The sequence below is a fragment of the Balaenoptera ricei genome, chromosome 7, assembly GCF_028023285.1.
Source record: "Balaenoptera ricei isolate mBalRic1 chromosome 7, mBalRic1.hap2, whole genome shotgun sequence".
Lineage (NCBI taxonomy): Eukaryota > Metazoa > Chordata > Mammalia > Artiodactyla > Balaenopteridae > Balaenoptera > Balaenoptera ricei.
In genome coordinates, this window is record NC_082645.1 from 2,164,738 (window position 1) to 2,187,232 (window position 22,495).

The window sequence follows — 22,495 nt, forward strand, 5'->3', positions numbered from 1 at the left end:
TCATCAATATAGTAGTAGCCACTTGCTACATGTGGCTATTTAAGTTACAAGTAAATGAAATTAACAACTCAGTTCCTCAGACACACTAGGCACATTTCAAGTACTCCATAACTTCATGTGGCTAGTGGCTACCATGTTGGACAGCAGAGATACAGAACATCCCCATCGTGGCAGAAAGTTCTACTGGACAGCACAGGGGTAGAGATACTTCAGGACAGCATCTTTTCATCTGAAATCCTTCTGACACTGTACAGAAGGACACAACCTCTTCACAGAACTAATTAAGGGCTTCACTAGGCTAACTGAGGCCATACCTACGTGTCTTCAGATGTCATCTTTCAGGAATAACACTCCTTGAGAAGTTAGGTCACTGGATAAACTTATAAAGCAAGCAGACCGACCTCATACAACACAAAGTGTCAGAAACTAGAGGTGCTAGGAAACAATCATCGTAATAAGGCCTCCCATTCGGGAATAACCACCCTATGGAACCACAGGTCGGGATTCACCAGGAACAATCACACAGACACACGCATGGCCACCCACAAAGGGGCATCCCCAGGCTCTTCCTCAACAAAGCCCTCTCCGCTATTCCTCCTGGGCAAGACAAGGTCCCTGCGTTTGGTCTCTTGTTTCTAACTATTAAGTAAATCAATGCAAGAAAATCACCTTTCAATCAGATTGGTATTTCCCACCAATCACTCTCAATTGCTTCATTAAAAGCTGGAGAATCAACAATGAGACAGGCTTTTGGTGACAATGACAGCCTGACAGTAGGCTAGAAAAGAGAGCCTCAGTCCCCTCAGTGACACCTGACCTGGAAGGAGTTACTTAAAAGACTTCCAGGAATTAAAAAACTTCAGAAACTCTGGGTATAGCTCCACTTTGGGGGAGGATCCTAAAATACAGTGTTGGTTACTGCTGGATTAGAACAGCCCTGGGTGGGACACACAGAGCGATAAAGAGGCAAGGTCACTGATCTGACCTTCGATTGTTCCAACCTGCAAGTGCCCTACACGAGGCATTTCTTCTCTCTCTCTCTCCATTCTTCACTGCTTTCTCCTTCCTCCCTCCCCACTGCTGTCTATGCACCAGGCCCCTAAGATTGAACTCCACGGCCAAGATAAGCCAGACTTCATGGCTGCCAATATTGGTCTATAAAGTGGTAGACCGACAACTGAATGCCACCTCCACTGCCAACTCCTTTAGGTAATTACAGTAGCCCCTTGAGAGTCCCAGACTCAAATCAGCATACAGGTCAGACCTGGGTCTCTCTGACCACAGCAATGGATGGGAACTTTGTAAAGCTAAGACAAGAAATCGAGGAGGAGAGTTTTCGAATAAAAATGCAAATCAATTCATCCTCGGTTGGGGGAAGGTAATGGTAAACTAACATGTTCCTCTCAGAGCCTATGAAAGTCATCTCTGAACTCCCAACTCCATCACACGAGTAAGGCCAACTTCTGCCTCTCTTCTCGGCATTACTCACCTTTGCTTAAGGACCACAGCCAATGGAATCACTAACTCTAAGGAGAGGTCCAGCATTAACCCTTTCCTGCCCAGTAGCTCACAACAGCTTTGTAACCTGGGGAACCTTTCTCTAGCCTCATCCCTCCACCTCCCAATCCTTTCCTGACCACCTGCCAGGTGAGCCTTGGGAAGCAACCCCCAGGCCAGGCCTCTCCACATCAATAAGGTGGGTCAGGTGCCACCATCTCTAAGATCAAAAACCCTGGCCTTGGGCTTCCCTGGTGGTGCAGTGGTTGAGAATCTGCCTGCCAAGGCAGGGGACACGGGTTCGAGCCCTGGTCTGGGAAGATCCCACATGCCGCGGAGCGACTAGGCCCGTGAGCCACAACTACTGAGCCTGCGCGTCTGGAGCCTGTGCTCCGCAACAAGAGAGGCCGCGGTAGTGAGAGGCCCGCGCACCGCGATGAAGAGGGGCCCCCGCTTGCCACAACTAGAGAAAGCCCTCGCACAGAAACGAAGACCCAACACAGCCATAAATAAAATAAATAAATAAATAAAATTTGAAAAAAAAGAAAGTGCTCCCTATTTTAAAAAAAAAAAAAAAAAACCCTGGCCTTGAGGCTCTCCTGTATTAGGATGGATGGCTCTGCTCAAGCCAGCTTGTCTACTTTTTCTCCCTCTTGTCTTCAGGTCTTCCCTGCCCCCAATACATCCAACTTACCCTCCGTAACACCGACAACATCTGCTCTGGGAAACCTTCCCAGGCCTGAAATGCCCATCCCCTTTTGGGTGTGGTAACACTAATAACCAGTCATCTCCTCAAGAACAGGGGACGTCCTACACTTCCCCGTATCTCTGAATAGCGTTTCAGAGCCAGACTCTTACACAGAAGCAACGCTCTGCAAGTATTTGCTAATCCACTGAAAACAGCTGCTATCCATGCTGGTAAGTTCATTATTTCGACAGTGGGTTCTCAGACCATGAAGACCCCTTCCACATCCAGTTTGCTCACTGCGAGCCCATGGAGGCTCCAGACTCCGCCTTGTGATTCCAGCTCCACCATTTATCAGGAAAGGCACTTAACACCTCTAAGCCTCAGTAGTGTCTTTTGTGAAACCAAGGTCATAAGAGTACCAATCCCCCACCCACGCTCCCTGACCCCAGGCAATGTGGCCTGGAGACAAAGGTAAAGCACTTAGCATAGGGCCTAGCACACAGCAGCCATTCAAGGGTTACCTTTACCCTCTCTCTTTCTGCCGTTATTAGTAAATCTCCTTAAGGGGACGTGGAGCATAGTAGAAATAACACGGTCATGGGAACAAAAGAAACCTGCGTTCAAATCCCAACTCAGTTCAGATCCCAGCTGTGGAAACTTGGGGAAATTATTTCACCACTCAGCTTTAGTATCTTCATCTGTAAACTGGGGTTGGCAATCAACCTTAAAGGGCTAGTCTAAGAATTATACAAGGGAATGTACCTGAAGTTCCCCGTACCTAGTCAGCAATTCACTCTGTGCCGTTTATTAAATATGATTTTAATTCAGTCAAAACATAACTGAAAAGGAAAAAAAAACACCTCTGTATCCTCCCCCATCACTGTCACCCCCTTCCAGTCACATTGTTTAAGTCCATAAACCAGGCCCCGGCCATTCTGAAACAGAGCAGGACCCTGTGGGGTGCTCTTGGGCACAAAAGCCTTGCCGTGTGCCCCGTTTCTTGTTTGCAGGAAAAAGGCTTCGGCCTCCCAGACCTTTTCTGAGTTCTGAGTCAAACAGTTACTAATTAGGGAGTGAGGGAATACAGGAAACAAAGGAAAGGCGGTCAAACAATAGTGCAGGATGGGGCCCGGTTCTGGTTCCTCCGGGGGGATGTGCGTAATAATTTGATCTGAATCTCTGAGTTCGTCTACAGGAACCAGGGCCCCCCACCCAGGTGGAGGAAGGTAACTTCAGGCTGAGCAAAAGCACGTGGACCCCAGACCGGCTGGAACCAGATGGCTGATGACGGAGATACCTGAACACCACCCCGTTCCCCCTGCAACAAGCGATCAGAGGAAGCCCTCAGCCCAAACTGTGCCCATACAAACTCTTCCCCAAAAACCATCGGGGGGTTCGGGTCCTTGAGCACCAGCTGTCCCGTTCTCCTTGCTGGGCTCTGCAGTCCACATTTCTCCCCTCCAGACAACCACGATTCGGTTTGTTTGGCCTCACCGCGCGCTGTGCGCACAAACTCGGAAACTCGGCTTCGACAAAAATTTCAGCTGCCAACCCCCATCCCCGGGGTCATCAGCCAGAGTCCTCACACAGTGAATGCCAGAAAATTCCACCCGGCGCTGCAAGGAGACCCACTGCCTTAAGGCAAATCACGTGCGTTCTCACTTCCATCAAGTCCCCATCTCCAAATATTCACATCTACTCAGACTGACACTTAACACTAGCAAGGCCATTCCTGAAAGGAAAATACACTAGGACAATTAGCTACTTTTCCAAAACAAACCTATGACTGAAATCATTCTAACCAAACAAGAGCCCCAAGCGCTAGGGGAGAGAAAAACCCACAAGTCTGAATATTCAAACAAGTGGCTGAAACCCTTGCAACCCCAGAAAGGAAGTCCCCAGCCAGGATCACACTCTCATTGGAAAGAAAAAGAAACTCCACTCTTTCAGATCAATTTGCAAGTTTCCGGAAACTCAAGAGTGGGCGTTGGAGCATTACAGAGGCCTGGTGCGTCCCCTCTCCCCTTCCACGGGGCCCTGGGGGCCCTGAGGGTCCTGATGGCTGCCTCCCCCTAGCTCCAGGCCGGGGGCCCAGGAGGCCCAAGCGCCGATCCCCCCAGGGCCGGAGGGGAGAGGAAGGGCAAGGAGGCAGCATTCAGGGGTTACAGGAGTTACTGGGTTAAGCAGGTTCCCACCAGAAATATGCGTCTTCCCTGCGATGGTCATCTCCAGAGCTGAAAGAGGACTTCCTTTCCTTCCCAGAGCACCCAGCTCAGCTCAGTCCAGCCCAGCCGACCCCTCGATGCCCCGGGCTCGCTCAGGCTCACAGGCTCTTACCCCAGGCCCGCTCAGTCAGCTGGTCCAAGGACAGCCATTCTCCCCGACACAGGCGGGGGCAGGCTTGGCGGCATGCAGACACGGGGGGGGGGGGGGGGGGCGGGGGGCGGGGGGCGAGGCTTGGCGGCCTCCAGGGCGAGGGAGCCGTGCTTCACAAGGGCCTGCGCGTCCCTAAAGAGCTGCAGACTCACCGACCATCCGCGAATCCTCCGAGCGGCTCTCCACCTCGACCTTCCTCAGCTCCACTACCTCCTCCAGGTGTCCCTCAGGTTTCCCCTCGCCCAAACCTGCCCCGGGGGCTGGCAGACGTGGTTAAACTCTTCAATCACCAGAAGGTATCAGATAACACAGCAGAGGCGGCCAGCATTACCCACCGCTCCGCAACCAGCCACAAGCTCCAGGACCGGTGACTTTTACAACCACCCCCTGTTTGCAGATGAAGGAACGGAGGCTCAGAGAGTTAAAATAACAGGCACCGAGTCACACAGCTGACAGGCGGTGGTGCCATGATGCGGACCCAACTAACCACACAGCTCTCTTCTTGTAACCTCTGGATGGGCCACGTACCTTCCAGCCACTCTCCACCATCCGTTCTCTCACTGCCTCTTCATTGGAGGAAAGGATGACCTCTTATAAGCCCAACTCACCATCATCAGCTGCTGTGTGCTGGGGGAGGGGAGCAGGGAGGACCAGTTGCATCCACCCCCAGCTGTACCCACCGCCTCATCAGCATCTCTCCCAAGAGGCTCGGGCAAGCCAGACGGCACTTTGCAGACATGAATATTGAGGCTTACGCTGCAGGCCAGGCTGCACTGTCACCCAAGTCAGGCCAACGAGTCCACTGACTTGTTTGATGTACACCCAGCCTCATTCCTGGCAACACCAGCGTGCAGAGCTCAGGAATCTGCATTTCACTCCCCAGGTGACTCTGATGCCACTTAGGAACCCCTGGACCACCCCCCTTCCCCAGAGCGGCAGTTTTCAAGGCAGAGTTGGGAAAGGGATTTTAGACTCCCCTCGGGGGCTGTTAAAAAGATGTGCCACCATCCCCAACAGAGATAAAACCAGAGACGGGCTTCCCTGGTGGCGCAGTGGTTAAGAATCCGCCTGCCAATGCAGGTGATACGGGTTCGAGCCCTGGTCCGGGAAGATTCCACATGCCGCGGAGCAATTAAGCCCGTGCGCCACGACTACTGAGCCTGCGCTCTAGAGCCCGCGAGCCACAACTACCGAAGCCTGCGCGCCTAGCGCCCGTGCTCCGCAACAAGAGAAGCCACCGCAATGAGAAGCCCACGTACCACAAAGAAGACCCAATGCAGCCAAAAATAAATAATAAAATAAAATAACTTTATTAAAAATAAAAAAATAAACCCAAACAATCTGAAAACTTCTCAGGCGTAAAGAGTAAGGTGGGGAGATGGAGACAGTGATGAACTTCCCAGCTGTATGGGCTGGGGTAAAGCACGCACTGCCTTCTCTACTGAGCGACCTCATCGTGCTTCAAAGGATTTAACATTCCCAGAGATTCATTCAGCAAGCTAGTTGCAAAAGGAGGGGAGAGAGAGAAAAAGAGAAAAAGACAAACGCAGACAAGGGAGGGAAAGAGAGAAAGAGAAATCCTGGAGAAGCCTTTTACATATCACAGTGACAGGAATAAAAAGACCCTTCACACACACACACACACACACACTCACATACACACGCTCATACACACAAACTCACATGATGAGTAGGATTTAGACCAGCACTCTCCAAAAGAAAAACAATGCAAGTCACATATATCATCTTAAATGGTCTAGTAACCACATTAAGAAGAAACAGGTGAGGGACTTCCCTGGTGGTCCAGTGGTTAAGACTCTGCGCTTCCACTGCAGGGGGCGGGGGTTGGATCCCTGGTCGGGGAACTAAGATCCCGCGTGCTGCGCAGCACAGCCAAAAAAAAAACAAAGAAACAGGTGAAATTAATTTCAATAATGTAGTTTAACCCAATATATCCAAAATATTACTGTAAAACATGTAATCGGCATTTCAATACCATTAACGAAGTCTTTTACATTCTTTTCTTCACACTAAGTCTCCAAATGTCAGTGTGTATTGACAGCATGTCTCAATTCAGATTAGCTGCACTTCAAGTGCTCAAAAGCCACACGTGGCCAGTGGCTGCCGTGCTCGGCAGTCCAGATTTAGACAGAGATGGGCAGGTAAAGAGGAAGAGAAGGGGCGGAAATAAGGCCTTGAACAAAGAACTAAGGGAGTATGGCATCCAGGATCATCTATGACCCACAGAGAGTGTTCATAAGGGGTCAGATGTAATCAGCCTTCAGACTCAACAGTGAGCACGTCAGCACAGTTTGCTAACCGAGAGAGAGCTGGGGTCACCATTTTGGTGCCCGAAGTACCAAGCCCACAACTGAAGAATCAAAGTCCATTACCACTCAGCAACATGGCACCCAGTTGCACATCACACACATGTGCTAGACCCCAAGCCACAGGCTGAACCCTCAGCAGCCACCCACGTGGAGCTCAGCCCTGCAAGGGAAATAGCTGAGAGCTGCCCTCTCTCTGCCCCGTGGGCATAAGCTCCACCCAAGGAAATCAGACAACAGGTTCCTTCCACCTACAGGCTGTAGAGGGGAAGGGGAACACAGGCAGGTGAGAAAAGGAGAAGGAAGATACCTTAGCACTTGCGGTGGGCAAAATAATGGCCTCCAAAGATGTCCTTGTCCCAACTCCCAGAACCTGGGAATGTTGCTTTACGTGGCAAAAGGGCCTTGGCTGATCTGATTAAGTTAATAATCTTGAGCTGGGAAGATTATCCTGGATTATCCAGGTGGACCCAAGGTAATCAGAAGGGTTCTTATAACCGAGCAGCAGGAATGTCAGTCAGAGAAACATGGAATCCCAGAATCAGAAGCCACAGTGATGTGATCACTTGCTTTGAAGACAGAGGGGAGGGAGCCCCGTGAGCCAAGGAACACACGGCCGCCTCTAGAAACTGGAAAAGTCCAGGAAACAGAGTCTCCCTTACAGCATCCAGAAATAATGCAATCCTGCCGACATCTTGATTTTAGCCCAGTGAGACCTCTTTTGGACTTCTGATCTCCAGAACAAATCTGTGTTAAGCCACCAATTTTGTATCGACTCGTTACAGAAGCAATAGGAAACTAACATACCATTTGTAGAGTGGTCAGCTAGACACACACATGAGTTACCATGACGCTGCAAGGTATCAGAAGTAGTAACTGTAGTTGTCTTAGTAGTAATGGTAACCGCCACCATGTACTGAGGGCTTACTAAATCTCAAGCACCATAACTACTTCACCAACGTTTTTAAAAAATATACTTTTCATTTTGGAATAACTTTCAATTTACTGAAAAGTGGCAAAGATAGTACAGAGTCCCTGTATCTGTTCACCCAGCTTCCTGAATGCTAACCTCTTACACAACCATGATACATTTGTCAAAACCAGGAAATTAACATCAGCACAACACCATTAACGAAACTACAGACTTTATTTGGAATCCACCGGTTGTCACAAATATTCTATCTTCCCAAGACCCCTACGAGGTGAGTACCATTCTAATCGCCATATGATAAACGAGGAGGCTGAGGCTTAATAAGATCCAATCACTTGCTGGGGGTCACAACAGTTGAACGCTAGCAAGGCTTTTCAATTTGATGCCACTGTTTGACTTTTCAACTCGACCCCTACACCATAAGCTCCCCTGGATACCATCATCCCTGTCTTACAGGACAGGAAAACCCAAGCAGAAGCAAGTTACCCAAAGGCATGCTACCGGAAGCAACAGCAAACCTGGGGGCGTCTGACTCCAAAGGTCACGGTCCAGCAACACCGTCTCCCTCCCTGTCATGGAGGGATGAGGAGCCTCCAGGGGCCATGAAAAGCTCCTGAGATCCATGAAAGTATCGTGGCGGCTGTGATGGGAAAGAGGGGATCAGGCCTCTGGGTGATGCCCACCTGCCTAGGGCCACTAGGTAAACCTAAGAGCTCCCTGTGGCTCTCGGTCAGCAAGGGGGCCCACTAAAGAGTTCTCTACCAGGAGCTTTCCTATAGAGGAACGGGCAGGAGAAGCAGCTGCCGTCAACGATTGTCCTGAATCCACCTTCCATCAAACCACCGGGATCCCCGCTCTGGGGCCTTCACAACATGATTACAATGAGCTCCTTGAAAACATTCCTCTCCTGCGGGATCCTGTACCTCCAACCTTTCTAGCCCCTAGATTCTACCAATTCAGCAGCAAAAGAAGCAGGTAGAAGAGATTCTCCCACCGTGAAGTCGTTAACGACCTCACCCACAACTACACACAGAAGTGGGACAGGAACCGGGACAGCCCCACCTGCGTGGCCCACAGCAAGCCGCCCGGTTCACTCTTCTCCCAGCCTTTATTTCCTTGGCGGCACTCCATGAGCCAGCAGGTCTCTGAGCACTGTGATGGCTGGTTGCTTTGCTATCTGTACACCTCTCTCAGTGGTTCTCAAAGTGGGGTCCCCAAACCGGCAGCCTCACCTGGGAGCTTGTAAGAGACGCAAATTCCCAGGCCCCAGCCCAGGCCTACAGAATCAAATTCTGGGGACGGGCCAACAATCATGTTAACAAGCCCTCCAGGTGTTTCTGATGCCCGCTACAGTTTGAGAACCATTAAACTCTGTATCCCCTGCACCTCCTCCATGGCTGACCTACGACCTAGAAACGTGTTCGGAAAGGTCTCTGTCTGCAGAGATAAACACAAGGTCGTACATACACCGACTGTGGGCCCAGGGCAGGAGCTGACAAGCCCGACTGGGTTACCAGTATTCATTCATCACAGTCAGGGAGCAGCACAGGCCAGTGCAGGGCAGGCTTGTGCCACATGCTGTGGGCCCATCCTTGGCTTCACGGCGCTTAAAGGGAGGAGAGCTTGAAGATACCAATCGAGCAAACCTACAGATGAACGGAAAATTACCAACTGTGGCAAAGACTATGAAAGAAAACAAAAATGGGGGTGCCGCAGCACAGAATGACAGGGGTCTCCTTCCACCTCAGTGGTTGAGGGAGGGGTCCCTGAGGACGGGACACTTAGACCAAGATACAGAGGAAGAGCAGGAGTCGGCCAGGCAAAGAGGCAAGGAGGCAAACATGCGCAGTAGAGGAAAAGCTTGTGCCAAGGCCCTGGGGCAGGAGACAGTGTGGTGCTTTGGAGATGCTGAAAGAAGCTAGGGTGGGTAGAAAACAGGAGGAGGCAGGAGGAGTCCTTGGGAGATAAGAGAAGTTGCCCAGCTTTGGATCGTGCTGCACCTCACAAGCTTGGTTAGAAGTCTGTGTCTGAGTCTAGGCTTAGGAGGCCCATGAATTTTAGGCAGAACATTGACAACAAACATAATAACTAACATGTATTCAGCAGTGGTCTAAATGTTCCAGGTAGAAATGTAATCCTTACAACAACTCATGAGTAGGTTCTATTAACATCATCATCTCCATTTTACAGATGAGGACAGAAGCTAAGGGGCCCCAAGTCACCCAGCTAGTGAAGGATTTGAACCCGGTCGGACCAACTTCAGATCCCAAGCTCTGGATCACCTCGCCACACGGCCTCTCGGCAGGAAAAGACTGATGGCAGTGATCTGGTTTGCATTTTCAAAAGCTTGCTGAAGGTGCTGCACCGATAGGGAAGAGACGATGCAGGCAGAGGCCACTGCATGGTCCAGGCAAGAAATGGCAGCAGCTGTGTGACAGGCTGGGACCCAGGACCCTTTGCTGCAGTGCTGGCACCTGGACCCACCTCTCCTCAAGCAACAGGATACAAAGAAACTATATGGGACTAAAAATAAGCGCATGCATGCACAGTTGGGGCAAATTCTGGACAAAAGACACAAAGAGACCAAAAAACCCAACTGCCACCTTTGAAGAGCCTGGAGCAAAAGCAGGGTACTACGCATGCCCCCTGCACACAACAAGGGGTAGGCAAAGCACCTAAACCCCTCTCCGGCCCAACCCCTGGACACACCCCTCCCCTCACCCCATGTAAGGAACAAGCCCACTCCCGCTCAGGAAGCGAGCAAGGGAACCTGTTGTTTGTTCTCGCTCCCCAGGGGCCCCAGTAAAGCCTTGCCTGAGTTTCTTGTCTGGCCTCTGATCAATTTCTATTGATTAAGGAGGGCCAAGAACCCTTGTCGGTAACAGCCGGGCCAGGGTAGTGGCAGCAAAGATGTCCAGGCGAGAGAAATGTCTGGGTGCAGAGAAAGAATGGTCTCTCTCAGGGGTGCTCACCAAGTCCCCAAACTCCTGAACACAAGTCAGTGCATTCTAACCCACCCCCTGCACCTTCCGTCAGAGAATCAGCGTAAGGGCTGAGGAGAGAGCTCCTTGTCCTGGGAGGTGAACCCAAGATACAGGGCTGGCATCGTGACAGAAACAGCACTTGGCCTCTTCAGCCCGAGCCACTGTCATTCTTTTCTTTTCTTTTTTAATGTTTTATTGAAGTAGAGCTCATTGACAATGCTGTGTTAGTTTCTGGTGTACAGTAAAGTGGTTCATTTATACATATATATTCTTTTTCAGATTCTTTTCCATTACAAGATATTGAATATAGTTCCCTGTGCTATACAGTAGGTCCTTGTTTTTTTATCTATTTTATATATAGTAGTGTGAATCTTTTAATCCCAAACTCCTAATTTATCCCTCCCACCCCTTTCTCCTTGGTAACCATAAGTTTGTTTTCTATGTCTGTGAGTCTGTTTCTGTTTTGTAAATAAGTTCACTTGTATCTTAAACGTTAGCATTTTGAGGAAAAAGTCTGTTCCTTGTTCAGAATGGATGTCGTCATCCACCCACAAAGGTCACCAATGGCCAAGAAACCTCACACAGTACCCTCACGTAAACAAGGACCCGACTCAAACTTAAGAGGTAAAGAGAGGCTTCCCGCTCGCATTTGAACAAGCAGAGTTTTCTTTAATTACCTTGATTGCCTCGAAGTTCATCAGGGAAAGTATGATAGCACATCGCTCAGGGTGGCTTGTTTCCTGAAAAGTCCCGCCTATGACTAGGTAAAATGGCGTGGACCTTGGGGAAGCCAGTATTCAACCATTTCCTTGGGTTCGATTTAGAGTCTGAGGGGTGTGGTCAGTGTTACCCGACTTTAAAGGGGTGGGTGAGGGTGTGAGGCTTCACCCCGTCATCTGACAGAGCCTGAGACTCAAAGCCACTGACTGAGATCTGTGTTGGCAGTGGGCCAGACCACCAGAGCCACTGGGTTTCCTGTCCCCGACAGATCAAGTCTGGACACCACTGGCCTGCCATTTCCCCAAGATAAGCCTGGCTTCTGCCCTCTGACCTGCAGGTCTGGACGTAGCTTGGACAGGCCAGCTGTGGAGTCCACTGGGCCTCTACAGGAGAGGCTGGGCACGTTCCCTTCTGTAAATCAGTCACAGCCTCACTCAGTACATTTGTGAAAAGGCAACATGGATTTCAGAGCTCTGAAGGGCTCTGTCTTGGAAGGCTATCAGAAGTGGGCAAGCTGTCCTTCTGAAGCCCTCTCTGGCATAACCATCCATGCCCCACCCACCATTCCTCTGTCCCATATTCTTCTTCCTTGCACTGGCTGCCTGAATGAGGTACAAAGTCTCTGTTTTGTACACTGAAACTATTAAAGCCTGGGGAGTGAAAAATGCAACATCTTTCTCTTGCTTACAAAAGTATTCAACTAACTGCCTCTTGTTTTGCAGGGCTCGTGTATTTTTTCCCTACAGGATAGTGAACCTTAAAAAGAGAGAGCTGTTAACTACTGGGCATATACCCTGAGAAAACCATAATTCAAAAAGAGTCATGTACCACAATGTTCACTGCAGCTCTATTTACAATAGCCAGGACATGGAAGCAACCTAAGTGTCCATCGACAGATGAACGGATAAAGAAGATGTGGCACATGTATACAATGGAATATTACTCAGCCGTAAAAAGAAACAAAATTGAGTTATTTGTAGTGAGGTGGATGGACCTAGAGTCTGTCATACACAGTGAAGTAAGTCAGAAAGAGAAAAACAAATACTGTACGCTAACACATATATATGGAATCTAAAAAAAAAAATGGTTCTGAAGAACCTAGGGGCAGGACAGGAATAAAGATGCAGACATAGAGAATGGACTTGAGGACACGGGGAGGGGGGAAGGGTAAGCTGGGATGAAGTGAGAGAGTGGCATGGACATACATACACTACCAAATGTAAAACAGATAGCTAGTGGGAAACAGCCGCATAGCACAGGGAGATCAGCTCAGTGCTTTGTGACCACCTAGGGGGGTGGGATAGGGAGGGGTGGGAGGGAGACGCAAGAGGGAGGAGATATGGGGATATATGTGTATGCATGGCTGATTCACTTTGTTATAAAGCAGAAACTAACACAATATTGCAAAGCAATTATACTCCAATAGAGATGTTAAAAAAAAAAAAGAGCAGCAGGGACCTCCCTGGCGTTCCAGTGGCTACGACTCCGCGCTCCCACTGCAGGGGGCGCCGGCTGGATCCCTGGTTGGGGAGCTATGATTCCACGTGCCTCGTGGCGCAGCCAAAAGAAAAACACCAACGACAACAACAAAAGAGCTACAGCCCTGCCCTTGCCCCACGTGAAGGGGCCAAGAAGCCTCTGATGCTGTAAGAAAGATAAAGGGGCAGGGTGGGAAGGAGGACCCCACCTCCCTGGGCCTGGACCCCAACAGCATGAGGCCCTGGGGAGCCTCCCTTCCCAGGGAACCATAAGCAACAGTCAACACGCCACGCAGCGCGCTCTGGGGGAAATGCAGCGCCGCCTCCAAGCTGATGGTCCTCAGCGGCCTATAAGATGCCAAGTGAGTGGCTTAATGACCCAGCAGGATCCAGTACGCGACACATAAAACTCCTCCGAGACGGCAGGCCTGTCAATGGAAAAGTATTATCATTTGTGACAGCATTAATAACAACCCAGGCTTGAAACCAACACATACCACTGGATTACTTTTCCAACCTCTTCAGGGAGACCACCGAGTTCGATGGAGGCTTTTATTTCTTTGTTTTCAAGCATGACTGCATCTCCCACCATGTGACAGCAGGATCCCCTTCCAGGGAATTTACTTCTGATGCGTCTGTCCTGCCAATGACAGGCTGCCTGAAGTACAGGGGTTAAAACAAACAAAACGAAAAAATACAGTCTGGAAGAAGGTCCAGAGGAATTTTACAATTCTGATTTAAAAAACAAAAAACAAAAAAACCCCCAAAGATCTCCAGATCAAACATCAATACCTTAAAAAAGGCATAAGGGGGAGGCAAGGATGGGGGGTGGGAAATAGGATGAAGGCAGTCAAAAGGTACAAATTTCCAGGTATAAGATAAATAAGTACAAGGCATGTAATATACACCATGATAAATGTAATTAATACTGCTGTTACATTTATGTTATATTTGAAAGTTAAGAAAGTAAATCCTAAGGGTTCTCATCACAAGGAAAATAATTTCTTTCTATTTCTTTAATCTCGTACCTATACGAGATGATGGATGTCCACTAAACTTATTGTGGTCATCACTTCATGATGAATGTAAGTCAAATCATTACGCTGTACACCTTAAACTTATACAGTGCTGTCTGTCAATTATATCTCAAGAATAAAAAAATCTTAAGGAATGTTTCAGTGTTTCCTAAGCCGTGTTTCTTGAACCATGTGGGGAGTTGGCTACAAAGGCGGACTCTGTGTCTTGGGACAGGGTTGGGGGGCTGAGGTCTGCCTTTTTAACAAGCTCCTTTGGTCCTTTCTTATACAACTGAAATTGGCAAACCGCTGCCCTACAGATGGCTGAAGTCTGAGAATGATCCCGACTTTTCTTTTAAAACTAAGGTAGTCTCAATCACGTTTGCTTGTAACTTGGGAGATAAAACAGAGTTCACCATGTTCACCAGCCCAAGTCTCTGGTCCCCAAATCTTTCAACAAACAGTTTATTATTTTTAAAAATGAAGAAGACATTGATTTCACATCTGCTTCCTTTCTTCTCCTTCGGTGAAGTCTCTACGGACTAGCAGGGATCTACAAAAGTCAACATCTGGAGACAGAAGGATGAAGTGTCCCCCAGTGGTGAGCTAATCCACTGCTCCGAGGTTCCCGCAAGGCTCCCATACTCATGTTCTATCAGCCCGACAATTACGCAGAACACAGACATACTTTCTAAACCTGGGTCTCAGAAGGCACAGAGAGGCCAAGGGAATCAAAGCACACAGAACATGGAGGGATGGGGTGTAGACTGGGCAAGAGCTCAAGTCACCACAGCCTCAGACCCAGACATATGATACTTTCTCCCAGGGAGTCACAGAGCCTCAGAGAGACACAGCGATGGGGTTGAAACAGAAGACATTCATCATATAACTTTGAACTGATATCCCATTACCAGATCACACCACTTAGAGTGTGCTCTATCTCCATAGTTTTGTAACTCCTATAATTATCTTGTGAAAAGCGTGATTAGGTCATATTATGTTTCTTTGCGTTAAAAACATGCAGTTCTCTCATATGAACATTTAAGATTCCCTAGGGTGTTTCTAATCCTAATATGCATTTTCCCACTTTTCAAATATATCGGGAGGCTCTAACGATGGAAGCAGCCTGGCCTTCTCTTGAGCTCTGAGAGGCCGACCTGCAGAACGGCTGGCGAGGCTACTCTGGCACCAGTGTGGTCTCCTAGCTGCCAGAGATGAAATCTACGACTGGAAATCTCCAGGCATGTGTGTGAGAGGAAAAAAGAGAGGGAGTTTCCGAATTAAAATTAACATCTCCTCAACTGGACCTCCATGTTTTTGGTGTTATTGCCTGCCCGGTGGCAGCGGTGAACTAAGGGACAACATACATGGGTAGCTTCTCTGCACAGACACCAAGAGAGCCAGGGCTCAGAAAATATATATGACAGATCTTGACTCGAGGGTTTGTTTTTTAGTAGGTGAAGCGCTCCCTCCTTTTCTGTCTGCCTGAATAGTCTTGCTGGCGTTTCTTTAAGACAAGGGCGAACAGCTGCCGTCCACATCCTAGGAGGTGAGGGGAAGGGAACAACCATGTACTGGGCCCCATCTAAGTGCTCAGCCCACTGGCAGGCGGTTCACTGACTTCTGATGTCTCACAGTCACTGGGGCTCCATTGGCTGCTGGCTTCCCACTGGTTCAGCCCAGCAGAGGCCCAGCAGAGGACTGGAGAACACAGGAGAGAGGGCAGGGTATTTCTTCGCAGCTCCATCCCTCCTTGGATGCCCCATCTTGGGGCAGATTCCTCTTGAATTCAGCTCCTGCTTGGCAGTCCTTCTCCAGTTCCAGATCCCACTGGGCTCCAGTAACTCTACTTCTTCCCTTGCCCCCTTAGCCCTAGCAGTGATAATGGTGTCCCACTGTTGTTTAGTCCCTGGGTGCTTCATGGTGCCTGACCAGCACCTCTGTAACCGTTCCTTTCATTAGTCTTCATTCAAACCATCTGGGGTGCATTCTGTTTCTGGCCATGTGCTCTGATACTGGCTCTCACTCTAAACGTTAACTGCTTTTGCAAGTGAGATGAAATGCAAAGATGTGGGTCAATAAGCTTGGAGGAGCATTTCTAAGAGTGTGTTAAGCTGGTAGTATAAGTACTCGGCTGAGAAGAGCTAATAAGGTTAATTCATCATCAATCAGTGTGGCCTTGAACCCAACTCCTAATCCAGCCAGACGATGGCTATCCCAAAGTGTGCTTTAGGGCCTCTAGACTCTGTCTGTAGTAGTTGCACAGGGCTTTTTTTTTTTTTACTTACCCCGTGTTTTCTGCATACTAATAGAAAAAAGAACTCTGAGGGGCCCAAGGACCATGCCAAGCTCCTTTGGGGAATACAATCTGCAATGAGGGTCATGATCATCGCTAGCTGTCACTGAGCTTGTACACATTTCACAGCAGTCCTGGGAGGAAGCCTTCTTTGTCTCCCTCTGACAGATGAGCAAACAGATTCAAAGACGTGTGCATGGCTAAGCGGCTTGCCCCAAGTCCCACACCCCACATGGACCCGACCCCAATGCTACTCTTTCTTGTCGGTCCCACTCGTTCTTAAAAGAGGGAAATCAGGATTCATGGTCTCCAAACTACTCCTGAACTGGGCCTTGAGGGATCAGGTTCCCCAGTTGTAGGCAAATCGAAAAACACCAAAGAAAAAGAATTTAGTCTCAAGGACCAACTTAGCTCAAAATTAGTTTGGAAAGCTCTCCCTCTATTAGTGAAAAAACTTCTATGTCTGTATGATGTAACATGTATAGTATATACCATTGTGGGTATATGTGTGGATGTGTGTGTGTCTATAATGATTGTTTATGCACAAAAACTGTCAACAACAGTTACCTCTAGAAAGGTGAGCGAGCTGGGCTCTCTGTACAGTTTGAATTTTCTACTGTGAGCATGAAACTCAAGTTCTTATTTAAAGAATCAGAATGGAGGGAAAGAGGGAAGTAGGCTAGTTTATCTGAACATACAGACCAGTGGTCTTCAACCTCAGCTACACATTGGGATCACCTGTAATCACCAAGATCCTATCCCCAGAAATTCTAACTTAATTAGTCTGGCATATGGCCCGGGGAACCAGGGGTCTTGAAGCTCCCAGGTAATTCTTGTGGGGAGCCAGGGTTAAGAGTCCTTCAGTCAGCCCCAGTTCCTTAGTATAAAATTTAAATCACAAAGCGTAGGGTCTTAACCTTTTGTATGTCATGGATCCCAGTGGCAATCAAGTGATGCCTCTGGACTTCTCCGAATAATGTTTTTAAACGCGTAAAATAAAACATTTCAAAGCAAACAAATTATACTTAGATTTAGTCATCACAATGTTTTTAAATTGTGATAGGTGATATGAGCGTTTCTTTATTAATACACCAAGTAACAAGATTGAAAAGTAGCTCTGGGATCTGGCATCATTGTGAAGTAGTGATATGCATGAATAACATTTAGAGGTATCCACAACAGGGGTAATGTGATGTGGATTTATGGATGACGAGATCGGGATACCTCTAACGCTACTTTGGTTTGTTGCCTAGGTTCGTAATTGAAGAAGATGCCAAATTTCAGTTAGAATTCATTGTACATAAAGATGGAATGTTTTTCCCATTCAAGCTCACAGATTCCCAGGTAGACAGGGAGGAGAAGAGGGTGCTGTGAGGGGACAGAGCTCTAGGACTCGCCCATCCCAGCATCAGTATTACCACTAGGTGTAAGATCTCAGACAGAAAGGAAGGGGAAAAAAACAACTTCAACCCTATCACGTGCTAATTTCCAGTAGAGGCTGTTTCTTTTTTATTTTTTTTTTTAAGTAACTCGGTAAGCCTCCTTCAAGACATGAAAAATGTACATTTCCTGAAAACTAACCACACCGTATATTTTAATTACAGTAATATTTTTCAAGTACCACTTCGTGTGAAAGGATCCCTGTTCCTTCCACTCAAAAGACTCAACTGTTTTATCTGCCTCAAGACATCCATCACAGGAGGGCCAATATCTTGGGATTTAAAAGGAGGTTTCTGGAAACTTTCTAAGTGTTTAATCAATAGGTTCTTTTTCATACCGTGCTACGCTGCCTGCATAGAACCTGAACCCTTTTTTTCTTTAATCTGAATTTAAAATGGCATCTGCCACGTATTGAATGGCTCTTATACTGCAGGCACAGCACTGGTCTCTTTTTCTGAATCAGTCCTAATGCTCACATCCATGCAGCACTACTATCCCACCTTGTAACATGGAAATAAAAGGATTAGGAACTTCACAACAGAGCCTGATGTTATAAAATCACTCTCTCAGGAAGAAAAAAAGAAAGCGGAAAAGAAAGCCCCAGGGACTTCCCTGGTGGCTCAGTGGTTAAGAATCCGCTTACCCATGCAGGGGACACGGGTTCGACCCCTGGTCTGGGAAGATCCCACATGCTGTGGAGCAACTAAGCCCGTGAGCCACAAATACTGAGCTTGCGCTCTCGAGCCCGTGAGCCCACGTGTCACAACTACTGAAGCCCACACGCCACAACTACTGAAGTCCTCGCGCCTGGAGCCCGTGCTCCGCAACGAGAAGCCACCACAATGAGAAGCCCACGCACGGCAACAAAGAGTAGCCCCTGCTCGCCGCAACTAGAGAAAGTCTGCACGCAGCAACCAAGACCCAACGCAGCCAAAATTAATTAATTAACTTAAAAAATATAAAGCCCCAAATACATTAACATCTGTGTTGACACTCCCGTTGTAAATTAAAAGGTAGTCATTTTTAACTAAACAATAAAATATTTTCCTGGGGTGGGGAGGGATTACCACACCCACGTATCCTAGCAACAGGCTGAGTTAAGTAATTAAAAGGCCTATTTTTCTTCATAGCTATACTTTTCTAAAGAATGACTTTTAGGGACTTCCCTGGCGGTCCAGTGGTTGGGATTCCGAGATTCCACTGCAGGGGGCGCGGGTTAGATCCCTGGTCAGGGAACTAAGATCCCACATGCTGTGTGGTGCAGCAAAGAAAAAAAAAAAAAAATTAAAGAATGACTTTTAAAACTTCTTCCAGTCTTCCATTCTTCCATTCACGAAGTATACAGCACTCAGATTAAATGCAGGAGAGAATGGCATGGTCAGACCCAGCATGCAGGCCGTCTAAGAAGCAGCGGCCAGTACCCAAAGGTGACAGAAACCCAGCCAAGGAGACGGGCACCCAGCAGTCCCGGAAGCCTGGCCTCTGTAATGTCGAAACAGGCTGGGGAGGGTCGCCAGGCCACCAACATCATCATTTTCAAATAAGAAGGTTCCCACTCTATAACCACAAAAGGGCTTTTGAAATACCCCTACTAAAACATTTTGATTTGAAATGCTCTCAGAACTCTTTCCTTTGACTTAATATCTGAAATGCGGGTGGTGGGGGAAGGTGGCATTATTTTGTTTTCTGCCTCCTATGAAATCAGTAATCAGTTCCTCATGAAGGCATTTCGTGGGGTGAGGGAGGCTCATAATTAACGAGTTGTTTCAACATTAGCCAATCACCTTAACAGAACTTAAGATGCCCCAAACTCTCCTTGAAACAGAACAGAGGCTAGGGAAAGAAATCCACGGAAGAGATCTCCAGGCAAAGAGAAGCAATGTCAAGGATACCTTTAAACCAGGCCAACAGGAAGTCTTAGCGATTCACCCTTTGTTCTTATCTGTCTCCTCCACCAGGGCGGAAATGTACAAGAGGCGAGCATAGGCGGAGACTGTGGGTGGGACAACGGGTGTCCAGGGGGAGGAAGAACTGGCGTTTATTGAGTCCCAGCAAGTTTAAGGGGCTTCCACGTGTGTCATCAACTCCTTTAATTTTTCCCATAACCTTATCAGATAGAAAATCACCTCTCCAACTTTAAAATGAAAGCAGCTGTCAGAGAAGTTAAGCAACTTGCCCAGAAGCACACAGCTCATAACAGCAGTCAGAACTAACTGGAAGCCAGATTGCCTTTGCTCAGGACCACACTCTATTTCTCCTGCCCCTGACTCCTCAGATCTTGAGTTCCTTTCAATTCAGATTGCAAGATTCAGGAAAACATTATCCCAGGTTCCTAAAAACACTCCCCTAGGTCATAATCTCTTGAGGGGAGGGGGGGGAATATTAATGAATATCCAGGAAGTCAGAAGAAAAAGGTTCAACCTTCAAAAAAAAAAACTGGGTTGGAGGTTGGGGATGGATTCCAGAAACAACCGACATTGATGGGTATTCAGGTTCTACAAGGAATATTCTTCGGCAAATGGTCTGTGATCAATTTTAAAAGGTGATCCACAGTGCATAATGGGTTTGCACAGAGCCAGTGACTGCAAGGAAACCTCATGCCCTTTCTGGAAGATACCCTTATTTGGTCAACCAGGCGATGGTGACAGACACAGGAGACACGGGGCTTCTGTTTCAGCAAGCCATGTGGCCTGGTGTCCCACGTGACGTCACTCCGAAAGATGTCATCCCAGGCCTGCCAACCTCCCAAACCAGTCGCTTTCACAACTATTGGTTTTTTGTTGTTTGGTTTTTTTAAACTTAATTTTCATTTTATATTAGAGTGTAGTTGATGTATCAATTCATTGTTGTGTTGGTTTCAGGTGTAGAGCAAAGTGATTAAGTTATACATATACATACATATATTTATTCTTTTTCAGATTCTTTTCCCATATAGGTTATTACAGAATACTAAGTAGAGCTCCCTGTGCTATACAGTAGGACCTTGTTGATTATTTTATATATAGTAGTGCGTATATGTTAATCCCAAACTCTTAATTTATCCCTCCCCCCCCTTTCCCCTTTGGTAACCATAAGTTTGTTTTCGAAGTCTGTGAGTCTGTTCGTTTTGTAAATAAGTTCTTCACAACTATTTTGGCCACACATCCCATTAGTAAAAAGTGAGCGTGCACCCCTAATACATGTTCATTTATTTAAAAATAATAAACGTGTAAATATTACTAAAACATAAGTGCTTAACTTTTATGGGAAAAAAATGAAGTTTTCATATTTTCTTCCCATATCCCAAAAGGTTATCCTGAGTACCAAGTCTTGGAAATCACTGCACTGGGCCTGCAACACCGTGACCCCTTGGAGCCCAGTGACCGTCATCTTCACTCCACGTGATCCACACCCCTGACCTCTTCTTGTTCGGGTCAGCTGTCCCGGTCTCCACTCCCAACAATCATGACCTGCTCTCACGTCTTAAGAGGCCTGGGATCACTTTCTCCAGGTCCAGAGCCGACCCCTCCCAGATTCCCTTACCTCCCTGAACTATTTATCACCAATGCCCTCTTCTCCCCTAAATCCTTGTCTTTCCACTGCAATCACCCAGCAAAATCCCCAACTTACAGCAACAAACTCAACCTCACAGCCTGCCTCTTCTTCTGCACTCAGCAGAACCAGGGAAAGCAGACGTTCCCAGGTGCCTTTGTGTCCTCAGCTCCTGCAGGCCTTTGACCATCAGGATCCCAGGCTTTTCCTGATCCTCAGCTCCATTTCCCTTTATCCTCAGCCAACGATTCCAAACCGGCAGCCCCTTCTACACCCAATATCCCAAAGCCCACCGGACCTTCCATCCCATCCATCCCCGCCACCATTCTTTGGTTCATTCCAACATTCACTGAGCACCAGTACTAGAGACAGGATGGGATCTCACAGCCCTCTTTTACGTCCTAGTAAACAAATCGACATCAGCTGTTGGGAGATGATAATAAAGCTGTTACATAACAGGGAGCAAGCAGGGGCCAGAAAATCGTGGTCGTTGGATGTGACCCACTTTCTCCCCTCTCACTTCTCCCTCTTCCAATTTTTTTTTTTTTTTATTGAGGTAAGACTCATGTAACTTTGAATTAACCATTAAAAATGTCCAATTCAGTGACATTTGGTACATTCACAATATTGTGCAACCAGCACCTCTGTCCAGTTCCAAAACGTTTTTATCACCCCTGGAAAGAAACCCCGAACCCATTCAGCAGCCCTCCCCATTCTGCCCGTCCCCCCGGCCCCTGGCAGCCACTAACCTGCTTTCTGTCTCTGGATTTACCTATTCTGGATATTTCCTACCAATGGACCCCTACGACCCCCCTCCAATTCTGACAACAGCTCCGACCCTCCTGCTTTCTTCCCTCCAGCCACCTCCTCCTCCTTCTCCTCCTCCAAGGCCTCTCTCTTCTCTGTGCTTGTCATCTATCACCTTACACACCGGCCCTCAGACCCCAGGCCCTCTCCCGCCTCTATCTTCAAAATCTCCTTCCGAGCTGGCTCTGTCTCTCATCCTTTCAAAAACAAAACACCCACCCACCTTAACCCGACCTCCTCTACGCCCTCAAGACAGCTCCAACACCCTCCTTCTTTTCTCAGGCTCTGATTCAGGATTTGCAGAAGTCTTCAGAGATTTACCGTATTGACAAAACACACACGTGCACACACACACACAAACCTAGGGAGCTTCATCTCGCCAGGACGCTCTGGTCCTGCGACGC

At 47.9% G+C, this 22,495-nt stretch overlaps 1 protein-coding gene across 7 annotated transcripts in view; it reads right to left on the reverse strand.

Annotated features, from left to right (window-relative positions):
* The window catches only part of MGAT5 (alpha-1,6-mannosylglycoprotein 6-beta-N-acetylglucosaminyltransferase), a 363,475-nt gene that overhangs the window by 321,087 nt on the left and 19,893 nt on the right, over positions 1-22,495 (reverse strand). For 2 of the 7 annotated variants that reach the window (XM_059927615.1, XM_059927610.1), the window contains exon 1: positions 13,499-13,621. The exons of the other annotated variants lie outside the window; for them this stretch is intronic. The gene's annotated coding sequence lies outside the window, so the exon portion shown is untranslated. Of the gene's footprint in view, positions 1-13,498; positions 13,622-22,495 lie in introns of those variants that run through there. 7 annotated transcript variants of the gene reach the window in all.